The 13,958-nt window shown below is 39.6% G+C and overlaps 2 non-coding genes across 2 annotated transcripts; one reads left to right on the top strand and one right to left on the bottom strand.

Moving 5' to 3' along the window:
- Positions 1-4,064: 4,064 nt before the first annotated feature.
- LOC112724615 (small nucleolar RNA R71) lies at positions 4,065-4,172 on the bottom strand. The gene has a single exon (XR_003163770.1). It is a non-coding gene; the product is annotated as a small nucleolar RNA R71 (small nucleolar RNA).
- A 6,699-nt stretch (positions 4,173-10,871) lies between these two features.
- LOC112726109 (small nucleolar RNA R71) lies at positions 10,872-10,975 on the top strand. The gene has a single exon (XR_003165175.1). It is a non-coding gene; the product is annotated as a small nucleolar RNA R71 (small nucleolar RNA).
- Positions 10,976-13,958: the final 2,983 nt, after the last annotated feature.

The raw sequence follows: 13,958 nt of genomic DNA, 5'->3' as shown, positions 1-13,958 counted from the left end.
GTTAAATTCACATTTCTGGACTTTACTATGAGTTTGTGTGTTTTTCTGTGATTTCAGGTATTTTCTGGCTGAAATTGAGGGACTTGAGCAGAAATCAGATTCAGAGGTTGAAGAAGGACTGCTGATGCTGTTGGATTCTGACCTCCCTGCACTCAAAGTGAATTTTCTGGAGCTACAGAACTCGAAATGGCGCGCTTCCAATTGCGTTGGAAAGTAGACATCTAGGGCTTTCCAGCAATATATAATAGTCCATACTTTGGCCAAGAATAGACGACGTAAACTGGCGTTCAACGCCAGCTTTCTATCCAAATCTGGCGTCCAGCGCCAGAAAAGGAGCCAAAACCAGAGTTGAACGCCCCAACTGGCACAAAAACTGGCGTTCAACTCCAAGGAGGACCTCTACACGCGCAACACTCAAAGCCCAGCCCAAGCACACACCAAGTGGGCCCCGGAAGTGGATTTATGCATCAATTACTTACTCATGTAAACCCTATTAGCCAGTTTATTATAAATAGGACATTTCACTATTGTATTTGACATCTTTGGATTATCTTTTGATCCTTTGATAATCTTTGGACGCCTGGTTCTTAGATCAGAGGGGCTGGCCATTCGGCCATGCCTGGACCTTTCACTTATGTATTTTCAACGGTAGAGTTTCTACACTCCATAGATTAAGGTGTGGAGCTCTGCTGTTCCTCAAAGATTAATGCAAAGTACTTCTGTTTTCTATTCAATTCATCTTATTTTGCTTCTAAGATATCCATTCGCACCCAAGAACGTGATGAAGGTGATGATTATGTGTGACGCTCATCACCATTCTCCCCTATGAACACGTGCCTGACAAACACTTCCGTTCTACATGAAATAAGCTAGAATGAATATCTCTTAGATCTCTTAACCGGAATCTTCGTGGCGTAAGCTAGAATGATGGCGGCATTCAAGAGAATCCGGAAAGTCTAAACCTTGTCTGTGGTATTCCGAGTAGGATTCAATGATTGAATGACTGTGACGAGCTTCAAACTCGCGATTGTTGGGCGTTAGTGACAGACGCAAAAGGAGGGTGAATCCTATTCCAGCATGATCGAGAACTGACAGATGATTAGCCGTGCTGTGACAGAGCATGTGAGCATATTTTTCACTAAGAGGAGGGGATGTAGCGACTGACAACGGTGATGCCCTTGCATAAAGCCAGCCATGGAAAGGAGTAAGACTGATTGGATGAAGATAGCAGGAAAGCAGAGGTTCAGAGGAACGAAAAGCATCTCCATTCGCTTATCTGAAATTCCTACCAATGATTTACATAAGTACCTCTATCCCTATTTTATTATTTATTATTCGAAAACATCATTATCAATTTATATCTGCCTAACTGAGATTTGCAAGGTTACCATAGCTTGCTTCATACCAACAATCTCCGTGGGATTCGACCCTTACTCACGTAAGGTATTACTTGGACGACCCAGTGCACTTGCTGGTTAGTTGTATCGAAGTTGTGAACTATGGTATTGGCACCATGTTCTTGGCGCCATTGCCAGGGAAAGAAAGAGCCATGAATTTTATACGATCAAAGTGTAATCACGATTGCGCGTACCAAGTTGCTCACGTTGCTAGGGATTGTTTGAGCCTGGACATCACAATTTCGTGCACCAAGTTTTTGGCGCCGTTGCTGGGGATTGTTTGAGTTTGGACAACTGACGGTTCATCTTGTTGCTCAGATTAGGTAACTTTCTTTTCGTTTTCTTTTCAAAAATTTTTCAAAAATATTTCAAAATTTTCTCATTTGTTTTCGAAAAAATAATATAAAAATGTTTTCAAAAATTTTTTTCAAAATTTTTAAGAATGAATTCTAGTGTTTCATGAAACATGTTGAAGCCTGGCTGGCTGTAAAGCCATGTCTAATTCCTTTGGGAATGAGTATGTCAGGCATGTCATGTCTGAATTACATGCTGAAGCTTGGCTGGCCATTGGCCATGTCTAGTGTTTTGGACCGGAGCTTTCATTGAAAGCTTGGCTGTCTAGTGAGCCATGTCTAATTCCTGGACTGAAGCTTTAGACTAAGAATGCAAGATTCCTGGAATTCATGTTAAAAATTTTGGAATCCTTATTTTTTCTTTTTCATATAATTTTCGAAAAAATCCAAAAAAATTAGAAAATCATAAAAATCAAAAACATTTTTTGTGTTTCTTGTTTGAGTCATGAGTCATGTCATAAGTTTGGTGTCATTTGCATGTGCATCTTGCATTTTTCGAAAATTTCATGCATTCATAGTGTTCTTCATGATCTTCAAGTTGTTCTTGGTAAGTCTTCTTGTTTGATCTTGATGATTTTTTTTGTTTTGTGTTGTATGGTGTTTTTCATATGCATTCTTGAATTCTTAGTGCCTAAGCATTAAAGAATTCTAAGTTTGGTGTCTTGCATGTTTTCTTTGCATTAAAAGTTTTTCAAAATTGTGTCTATGATGTTCATCTTGGCATTCATAGTGTTCTTGGTGTTCATCTTGACATTCATAGCATTCTTGCATGCATCACATGTTTTGATCTAAAAATTTCATGCATTGCATCATTTTAGTGTTTTTCTCTTGCATCATAAAAATTCAAAAATCAAAAAAAAAATATCTTTCCCTTTTTCTCTCATCAAATTCGAAAATTTGAGTTGACCTTTTAAAAAATTTTTAAAATCAAGTTGTTTCTTATGAGTCAAATCAAATTTTCAATTTGAAAATCTTATCTTTTTCAAAAATCAAATCTTTTTCAAAAATTCGTAGTTATTTTCGAAAATTCCAAAAATATTTTTTTCAAAAATCTTTTTCTTATTTTTATATCAAATTTTCGAAAATAACATAATCAATTAATGTTTTGATTCAAAAATTTCAAGTTTGTTACTTACTTGTTAAGAAAGATTCAAACTTTGAGTTCTAGAATCATATCTTGTGATTTCTTGTGAATCAAGTCATTAATTGTGATTTTAAAAATCAAATATTTTTCAAAACCAATTTCAAATCATATCTTTTCAAAAATATCTTCTTATCTTACCTTTTTCAAAAATCTAATTTCAAAATATCTTTTCTAACCTCCTAACTTCTTATCTTTTCAAAATTTGTTTCAACTAACTAACTAACTTTTTTTTTGTTTCTTAACTTTTTCAAAACTACCTAACTAACTCTCTCTCTCTAATTTTCGAAAATATCTCCCCCCTTTTTCAAAAATTTCTTTTTAATTAACTAATTATTTTTATTTTTGATTTTAAAAAATTTTTCGAAAACTACTAACATTTTTCAAAAACTATTTTCAAAAATCACTAACTCTTTTTCAAAAATTGTTTTCGAAAATTCACTTCCCCCTCTCATCTTCTTCTATTTGTTTATTGATATACTAACATCTTTCCTTCACATCACTCACTAAATTCGAACCCCCTCTCCATCTGTGTTCGAATTTCTTCTTCTTCTTTTCTTCTACTCACATAAGGACCTTTATACTGTGGTAAAGAGGATCCCTATTGTTATTATTTTTGTGTGCCCTCTTCTTTGTCATATGAGCAGGAGCAAGGATAAGAACATTCTTGTTGAAGCAGATCCAGAACCTGAAAGGACTCTGAAAAGGAAACTAAGAGAAGCTAAAATACAACAATCCAGAGATAACCTTTCAGAAATTTTCGAACAGGAAGAGGAGATGGCAGTCGAAAATAATAATAATGTAAGGAAGATGCTTGGTGACTTTACTGCACCTAATTCCAATTTACATGGAAGAAGCATCTCCATTCCTGCCATTGGAGCAAACAACTTTGAGCTGAAACCTCAATTAGTTTCTCTGATGCAGCAGAACTGCAAGTTTCATGGACTTTCATCTGAAGATCCTTTTCAGTTCTTAACTGAATTCTTGCAGATATATGGTACTGTTAAGACTAATGGAGTAGATCCTGAAGTCTACAGGCTTATGCTTTTCCCTTTTGCTGTAAGAGACAGAGCTAGATTCTGGTTGGATTCTCAACCCAAAGACAGCCTGAACTCTTGGGATAAGCTGGTCACGGCTTTCTTAGCCAAGTACTTTCCTCCTCAAAAGCTGAGCAAGCTTAGAGCTGATGTTCAAACCTTCAGACAGAAAGAAGGTGAATCCCTCTATGAAGCTTGGGAAAGATACAAACAGTTGACCAAAAAGTGTCCTTCTGACATGCTTTCAGAATGGACCATCCTGGATATATTCTATGATGGTTTATCTGAGCTATCAAAGATGTCACTGGACACTTCTGCAGGTGGATCCATTCACCTAAAGAAAATGCCTGCAGAAGCTCAAGAACTCATTGACATGGTTGCTAATAACCAGTTCATGTACACTTCTGAAAGGAATCCTGTGAATAATGGGACGCCTATGAAGAAGGGAGTTCTTGAAGTTGATACTCTGAATGCCATATTGGCTCAGAACAAAATATTGACTCAGCAAATCAATATGATCTCTCAGAGTCTGAATGGAATGCAAGCTGCATCCAACAGTACTCAAGAGGCTTCTTATGAAGAAGAAGCTTATGATCCTGAGAACCCTGCAATAGCAGAGGTGAATTACTTAGGTGAACCTTATGGAAACACCTATAACTCATCATGGAGAAATCATCCAAATTTCTCATGGAAAGATCAAAATCCTCAACAAGGCTTTAATAATGGTGGAAGAAACAGGTTAACAATAATAAACCTTTTCCATCATCCACTCAGCAACAGACAGAGAACTCTGAACAAAATGCTTCTAATTTAGCAAATCTAGTCTCTGATCTATCCAAGGCCACTGTGAGTTTTATGAATGAAACAAGATCTTCCATTAGAAATTTGGAAGCACAAGTGGGCCAAATGAGTAAAAAGATCACTGAAATCCCTCCCAGTACTCTCCCAAGCAATACAGAAGAGAACCCAAAAGGAGAGTGCAAGGCCATTGACATAAGCAAAATGGCCAAATCCAATGAGGGAGAGGAGGACGTGAATCCCAAGGAGGAAGACCTCCTGAGACGTCCAGTGACCAATAAGGAGCTTCCTTCTGAGGAACAAAAGGACTCTGAAGCTCATCTAGAGACCATAGAGATTTCATTGAACCTCCTTATGCCCTTCATGAGCTCTGATGAGTATTCCTCTTCTGAAGAGAATGAGGATGTTACTGAAGAGCAAACTGCCAAGTTTCTTGGTGCAATCATGAAGCTGAATGCCAAATTATTTGGCATTGATACTTGGGAAGTTGAACCTCCCTTGTTCATCAATGAACTAAGTGATCTGGATCAACTGACATTGCCTCAGAAGAGACAAGATCCTGGAAAGTTCATAATACCCTGTACCATAGGCACCATGATCTTTAAGGCTCTATGTGACCTTGGTTCAGGAATAAACCTCATGCCCCTCTCTGTAATAGAGAAACTGGGAATCTATGGGGTGCAAGCTGCTAAAATCTCATTAGAGATGGCAGACAGCTCAAGAAAACAGGCTTATGGACAAGTAGAGGACGTGTTAGTAAAGGTTGAAGGCCTTTACATCCCTGCTGATTTCATAGTCCTGGATACTGGAAAGGAAGAGGATGAATCCATCATCCTAGGAAGACCTTTCCTGGCCACAGCAAGAGCTGTGATTGATGTTGACAGAGGTGAACTAGTCCTTCAATGGAATGAGGACAACCTTGTGTTTACAACTCAAGGATCTCCCTCTGCAACCATGGAGAGGAAGCATGAAAAGCTTCTCTCAAAGCAGAGTCAACCAGAGCCCCCACAGTCAAACTCTAAGTTTGGTGTTGGGAGGCCACAACCAAACTTTAAGTTTGGTGTTGAACTCCCATATCCAAACTCTAAGTTTGGTGTTGGAAAGTCTCAACAAAGCTCTGCACATCTGTGAGGCTCCATGAGAGCCCACTGTCAAGCTATTGACATTAAAGAAGCACTTGTTGGGAGGCAACCCAATGTTTATTTATCTAACTATATTTTTCTTAGTTATATGTCTTTGTAGGTTCATGATCATGTGGAGTCCCAAAATAAATATAAAAATTGAAAACAGAATCAAAAACAGCAGAAGAAAAATCACACCCTGGAGGAGCATCTGTCTGGCGTTCAGCGCCAGAACAGAGCATGGTTCTGGCGCTGAACGCCCAAAATGGGCAGCTTCTGGGCGCTGAACGCCAGAACAGGCATGGTTCTGGCGCTGAACGCCCAAAATGGGCAGCTTCTGGGCGCTGAACGCCAGAACAGGCATGGTTCTGGTGTTCAACGCCAGAAATGGCACACAAATGGGCGTTGAACACCCAAAATGGCCACCAACCTGGCGCTGAACGCCCAGAGTTGTGTGCAAAGGCATTTTTACATGCCTAATGGGTGCAGGGATGTAAATCCTTGAACACCTCAGGATCTGTGGACCCCACAGGATCCCCACCTACCTCCACTCACTTTTTCTCACCACTCTCTTTCACACAACCCCATAAACTCTCTTCCCCATCACCTCTTCACCACTCACATCCATCCACTCTTCCCCATAAACCTACCTCATAAACTCCACCTACCTTCAAAATTCAAAACCAATTTCCCACCCAAACCCACCCATATGGCCGAAACCTTTCCCCCCTCCCTTCCCTATATAAAGCCCTCCATTCTCCATCAAAGTCACACAACACACCCCTCTACACCCTTCTTGGCCGAACCACATCACCCTCTCCCTCTCCTCTATTTCTTCTTCTTCTTCATCTATTCTTTCTTTTATTGCTCGAGGGCAAGCAAAATTCTAAGTTTGGTATGGTAAAAGCATAAGCTTTTTGTTTTTCCATTACCATTGATGGCACCTAAGACCGGAGAATCCTCTAGAAAGGGGAAAGGGAAGACAAAAGCTTCCACATCCGAGTCATGGGAGATGGAAAGGTTCATCTCCAAAGCCCATCAAGACCACTTCTATGATGTTGTGGCCAAGAAGAAGGTGATCTCTGAGGTCCCTTTCAAACTCAAAAGAAATGAGTATCCGGAGATCCGACATGAAATTCAAAGAAGAGGTTGGGAAGTTCTAACAAATCCCATCCAACAAGTCGGCATCCTAATGGTTCAAGAGTTCTATGCCAATGCATGGATCACCAAGAACCATGATCAAAGTAAGAACCCGGATCCAAAGAACTATGTTACAATGGTTCGGGGGAAATACTTAGATTTTAGTCCGGAAAATGTGAGGTTGGCGTTCAACTTGCCAAACATGGAAGAGAACGCACGCCCCTACACAAGGAGAGTCAACTTTGATCAAAGGTTGGACCAAGTCCTTATGGACATATGTGTAGAAGGAGCTCAATGGATGGTTGACTCTAAAGGCAAGCCGGTTCAACTAAGAAGATTGGACCTCAAGCCTGTAGCTAGAGGATGGTTGGAGTTCATTCAATGCTCAATCATTCCCACTAGCAACCGGTCTGAAGTTACTATAGACCGGGCCATCATGATCCATAGTATCCTGATTGGAGAAGAGGTGGAAGTTCATGAGATTATACCTCAAGAACTCTACAAGGTGGCTGACAAGTCCTCCACTATGGCAAGGTTAGCCTTTCCTCACCTCATCTGCCACCTATGCAATTCGGCTGGGATTGACATAGAGGGAGATATCCTCATCAAAGAGGACAAGCCCATCACTAAGAAAAAGATGGAGCAAGCAAGAGAGCCCATTCATGGAGCTCAAGAGGCATATGAAGCTCATCACCATGAGATCCCGGAGATGCCTCAAATGCACTTTCCTCCACAAAACTATTGGGAGCAAATCAACACCTCCCTAGGAGAATTGAGTTCCAATATGGGACAACTAAGGGTGGAACATCAAGAGCACTCCATCATGCTTCATGAAATAAGAGAAGATCAAAAAGCAATGAGGGAGGAGCAACAAAGACAAGGAAGAGACATAGAAGAGCTCAAGGACATCATTGGTTCCTCAAGAAGGAAACGCCACCATCACTAAGGTGGATTCATTCCTTGTTTTTATTTCTTCTATTTTTCGTTTTCTATGTTATGTGCTTATCTATGTTTGTGTCTTCATTACATGATCATTAGTAGTTAGTAACTTTGTCTTAAAGTTATAAATGTCCTATGAATCCATCACCTCTCTTAAAAGAAAAATGTTTTAATTCAAAAGAACAAGAAGTACATGAGTTTTGAATTTATCCTTGAACTTAGCTTAATTATATTGATGTGGTGGCAATGCTTCTTGTTTTCTGAATGTATGCTTGAACAGTGCATATGTCTTTTGAAGTTGTTGTTTAAGAATGTTAAATATGTTGGCTCTTGAAAGAATGATGACTAGGAGACATGTTATTTGATAATCTGAAAAATCATAAAAATGATTCTTGAAGCAAGAAAAAGCAGCAAAGAACAAAGCTTGCAAAAAAAAAGAGAAAAAAAAAGGCGAAAAAAAATAGAAAGAAAAAGAAAAAGCAAGCAGAAAAAGCCAAAAGCTCTTAAAACCAAGAGGCAAGAGCAAAAAGCCAATAACCCTTAAAACCAAAAGGCAAGGGCAAATAAAAAGGATCCCAAGGCTTTGAGCATCAGTGGATAGGAGGGCCTAAAGGAATAAAATCCTGGTCTAAGCGGCTAAACCAAGCTGTCCCTAACCATGTGCTTGTGGCGTGTAGGTGTCAAGTGAAAACTTGAGACTGAGCGGTTAAAGTCAAGGTCCAAAGCAAAAAAAGAGTGTGCTTAAGAACCCTGGACACCTCTAATTGGGGACTTTAGCAAAGCTGAGTCACAATCTGAAAAGGTTCACTCAATTATGTGTCTGTGGCATTTATGTATCCGGTGGTAATACTGGAAAACAAAGTGCTTAGGGCCACGGCCAAGACTCATAAAATAGCTGTGTTCAAGAATCATCATACTGAACTAGGAAAATCAATAACACTATCTGAACCCTGAGTTCCTATAGATGCCAATCATTCTGAACCTCAATGGATAAAGTGAGATGCCAAAACTATTCAAGAGGCAAAAAGCTATAAGTCCTGCTCATTTGATTGGAGCTATGTTTCATTGATAGTTTGGAATTTATAGTATATTCTCTTCTTTTTATCCTATTTGATTTTCAGTTTCTTGGGGACAAGCAACAATTTAAGTTTGGTGTTGTGATGAGCGGATAATTTATACGCTTTTTGGCATTGTTTTTAGTATGTTTTTAGTAGGATCTAGTTACTTTTAGGGATGTTTTCATTAGTTTTTATGTTAAATTCATATTTCTGGACTTTACTATGAGTTTGTGTGTTTTTCTGTGATTTCAGGTATTTTCTGGCTGAAATTGAGGGACTTGAGCAGAAATCAGATTCAGAGGTTGAAGAAGGACTGCTGATGCTGTTGGATTCTGACCTCCCTGCACTCAAAGTGGATTTTCTGGAGCTACAGAACTCGTAATGGCGCGCTTCCAATTGCGTTGGAAAGTAGACATCCAGGGATTTCCAGCAATATATAATAATCCATGCTTTGGCCAAGAATAGACGACGTAAACTGTCGTTCAACACCAGCTTTCTACCCAAATCTGGCGTCCAGCGCCAGAAAAGGAGCCAAAACCAGAGTTGAACGCCCAAACTGGCACAAAAACTGGCGTTCAACTCCAAAAAGGACCTCTACACGCGCAACACTCAAAGCCCAGCCCAAGCACACACCAAGTGGGCCCCGGAAGTGGATTTATGCATCAATTTCTTACTCATGTAAACCCTAGTAGCCAGTTTATTATAAGTAGGACATTTCACTATTGTATTTGACATCTTTGGATTATCTTTTGATCTTTTGATAATCTTTGGACGCCTGGTTCTTAGATCAGAGGGGCTGGCCATTCGGCCATGCCTGGACCTTTCACTTATGTATTTTCAACGGTAGAGTTTCTACACTCCATAGATTAAGGTGTGGAGCTCTGCTGTTCCTCAAAGATTAATGCAAAGTACTTCTGTTTTCTATTCAATTCATCTTATTTCGCTTCTAAGATATCCATTCGCACCCAAGAATGTGATGAAGGTGATGATTATGTGTGACGCTCATCACCATTCTCCCCTATGAACACGTGCCTGACAAACACTTCCATTCTACATGAAATAAGCTAGAATGAATATCTCTTAGATCTCTTAACCGGAATCTTCGTGGCGTAAGCTAGAATGATGGCGGCATTCAAGAGAATCCGGAAAGTCTAAACCTTGTCTGTGGTATTTCGAGTAGGATTCAATGATTGAATGACTGTGACGAGCTTCAAACTCGCGATTGTTGGGCGTTAGTGACAGACGCAAAAGGAGGGTGAATCCTATTCCAGCATAATCGAGAACCGACAGATGATTAGCCGTGATGTGACAGAGCATGTGAGCATATTTTTCACTGAGAGGAGGGGATGTAGCCACTGACAACGGTGATGCTCTTGCATAAAGCCAGCCATGGAAAGGAGTAAGACTGATTGGATGAAGATAGCAGGAAAGCAGAGGTTCAGAGGAACGAAAAGCATCTCCATTCACTTATCTAAAATTCCTACCAATGATTTACATAAGTACCTCTATCCCTATTTTATTATTTATTATTCGAAAACATCATTATCAATTTATATCTGCCTAACTAAGATTTGCAAGGTGACCATAGCTTGCTTCATACCAACAATCTCCGTGGGATTCGACCCTTACTCACGTAAGGTATTACTTGGACGACCCAGTGCACTTGCTGGTTAGTTGTATCGAAGTTGTGAACCATGGTATTGGCACCATGTTCTTGGCGCCATTGCCAGGGAAAGAAAGAGCCATGAATTTTATACGATCAAAGTGTAATCACGATTGCGCGTACCAAGTTGCTCACGTTGCCAGGGATTGTTTGAGCCTGGACATCACAATTTCGTGCACCAAAGACCTTCAAAGAAAATATGTAACTGCACCTATTCATTGAACATGTCTGGTGGGCACCTTCTTGTCAAGTCCTTAAACCTCTCCCATGCTTCATAGAGAGTTTCACCATCTTGTTGTGTGAAGGTTTGTACCTCAGCTCTCAACCTATTGATTCTTTGAGGAGGATAGAATCTCGCCAAGAATTTGTTCACCACATCTTCCCAGGTTGTTAAACTCTCCTTCGGGAAAGACTCCTTCCATTTAGATGCTTTGTCCTTGAGTGAAAAGGGGAACAAAAGTAATCTATAGGTGTCAGGATGAACACCATTAGACTTCACAGTATCACATACCTCAGGAAGGTGGTTAGATGTTGATTGGGATCTTCTTGGACACTTCCTCCGAATGAACAGTTGTTCTGAACAAGGGTGATGAGCTGTGGCTTTAATTCAAAGTTATTGGCATGTATGGTTGGCTTTTGAATGATACTTCCACAGTTTGCTGGGTTTGGGTTGATATAAGAGCCTAGAAATCTTCTCTCTTGTCCAACATGATGCACTGGACCTTCTCTCCCATGGTTGTGAGCCTCTTCTTCATGGTGGTTCTCCATATTCTCATCCATGTCTGGTTCAAAATACTCCTCTTCCTCATCACCAACGACTCTCTTTCCTCTTGCTTCCCTCCTTAATCTAAAGAAGGTCCTCTCAGGTTCAGAATCAAAGGAAGTTGAAGCCCCGCTTCTTCTACCTATCATACAACCAACAGAGCAAAAGCAAGAGAGAAAATAAATTCAGGAAGTATTCTTGTTAGAAATGCTGTTAGTGTGAGTGATGCAATATATCAAACAGTTAGTGGGTTAGTGAACTGAATTGTAACAAATAAGAGAACACCACAAACGGGTAAGGGATAAAGGAAAGAAAATAACTAAAACTGAAAGTAAATCACTCAAACAGAAATTAAATCAAATAAAAGAAAAATGCTCAATCTAGTTATCCACCAATTTAATCATTGTTGATACAAAATCAATCTCCGGCAACGGCGCCATAAACTTGATGCATGGAAACTTGTCTCTCAACAATTTTCCCTCAGCAAGTATACCGAATTGTCGTCAAGTAAAAACTCATAATAGAGTGAGGTCGAATCCCACAGGGATTGATTGGTCAAGCAACTTTAATCAGAGGAATGTTCTAGTTGAGCTAAGCAGGAATTGAGTTGAGATTTGCAGAAAAGTAAATGGCGGGAAAGTAAATAACAGAAAATGTAATTACTGGAAGTAAATGACGGAATGTAAATGACGGAAAGTAAATTGCAGAATCTTAAATGGGGATTTGGGGAAATGAATATAAAGGTAAATGGCAGAAAGTAAAAAGAATGGGTAAAATCAGAAGTAAGGGATTCATTGGGCTCAGGAGATGTTGTATTCTCCGGATCAAGTTCATTCTCATCTCTTCCTTAATCAATGCATTCATTGATCTCCTTAGCAATCTTAAGTGATTGGATTCCAATTCCTTGGCAACCCAATCTCTCAAATCTTGATCAATAGCCAATTCCTTGGTATAATTGCTCATGAGAAGAGATGAAATATGGTCACTGATTATACCACATGTATTCCCAAATCAAAGTGTTGGTAGGATTATATGTCACCATATCCATCCAAACCCCAATTTGGTCCAACAGGAGAAAGCATTTCTAGCATGATCTCTTCATTCCTTTTCCAAGGTCCGAAGAGATCCAAGTATGAATAGCTTCTTTTCCAAGACAACTACCCAATAGGATGAAGATTGAAAGCTTTCTGGTAAAATCAAGAGAAAAGAAAGAAGAAGAATAATGAAAACTATTATTGATCCATCAAATTACAACAGAGCTCCCTAACCCAATGAAAGGGGTTTAGTTGTTCATAGCTCTGGAAATGGAAAGCATCAATGAAAAGTACATTTTCCAAAATAGAACTAGAAGTTACAAAGAAAGTAAAATACAGAGTGTAGTTCTCCATCTAGTTCAAAATTACTCCTATATATACTACTTTTCTGATCTTCTAGTTGGCTCTTCAAGTCTTGGATATGGGCCTTTGGATCTTTAGTTGAAGCAGTTACAGTCTTCAGTGGGCTCAGCTTTGCTTGCAGAAAAAGTGTGAGTTAGGCATGGACGTTAGTTAGGACGTTAGTAGCGTTAACGTTTAGTGAAAATGTGGGTTCGAGAATGTTAGTGACGATCACCTTTTTCACTAACGTTCCAAGCCAAAAAATGCTCCACGTTAACTTCAACGTTAGTGGCACTAACGTGACCACTAATGTCGCCTCTTGGTCCTTCGCAAACGTTATTGGCATTCACCTTTTCCAATGACGTTGCTTATTGCCCCTTTTCCCCATGTTAGAGTTCACGTTAGTATAACTAACGTGACCATTAACGTGGGCTTGCCTTTCTTCGAGAGCGTTAGTGACACTTACCTTTGTCACTAACACTCCAAACGCCTCTCCTTCTCACGTTAGAGTTCACGTTAATTAGATTAACGTGGCCTCTAACGTGGTAGTAATTGCCATTCCCAACGTTAGTAACAAAGGTGAGTGTTACTAACGTTGATCCATCAATTCTTCCTCCACGTTAGCTTCCACGTTAATGTAATTAACGTGGAAACTAACGTGGACACTAGTGGCTTAATCCAATGTTAGTGACAAAGGTGAGTGTCACTAACGTTGGCAATTCCTTGTTTCTTCCACGTTAGAGTTCACGTTAATGTAATTAATGCGACTTTTAACGTGGCCAAGTGTGCCCCTTTTCCAACGTTAGTGGTATTCACTTTTACCACTAACGTTGGAGCTTCCCTTCTCCTCCACATTAGCTTCCACGTTAATGTAATTAACGTGGCAACTAACGTGGGCTATAATGGCTTTCGAAGGCATTATTGGCGTTCACTTTTCCTCATTAATGTTGTAAGCTAGCTCCCATTCCATGTTAGTGGTCACGTTAATTAGACTAACGTGGCTACTAATGTGGTTCTTCCTTGCTTCCCTTGTCCTGAAATCAAGCAATTAAAGTGCATTAAAGCTCTATTCCAAGTCATGAGATCATGCATTATCTAATTTGTCATTCAATTCATGCATAATTCTCATGAAATCATGTAAAGTTCACAATGTTTGCTTGAATCAAGATGTA

The sequence above is a fragment of the Arachis hypogaea genome, chromosome 11 (assembly GCF_003086295.3).
Source record: "Arachis hypogaea cultivar Tifrunner chromosome 11, arahy.Tifrunner.gnm2.J5K5, whole genome shotgun sequence".
Lineage (NCBI taxonomy): Eukaryota > Viridiplantae > Streptophyta > Magnoliopsida > Fabales > Fabaceae > Arachis > Arachis hypogaea.
Note: the sequence above shows the minus strand (reverse complement) of the source record. Positions and strands in the feature narration are given on the sequence as shown.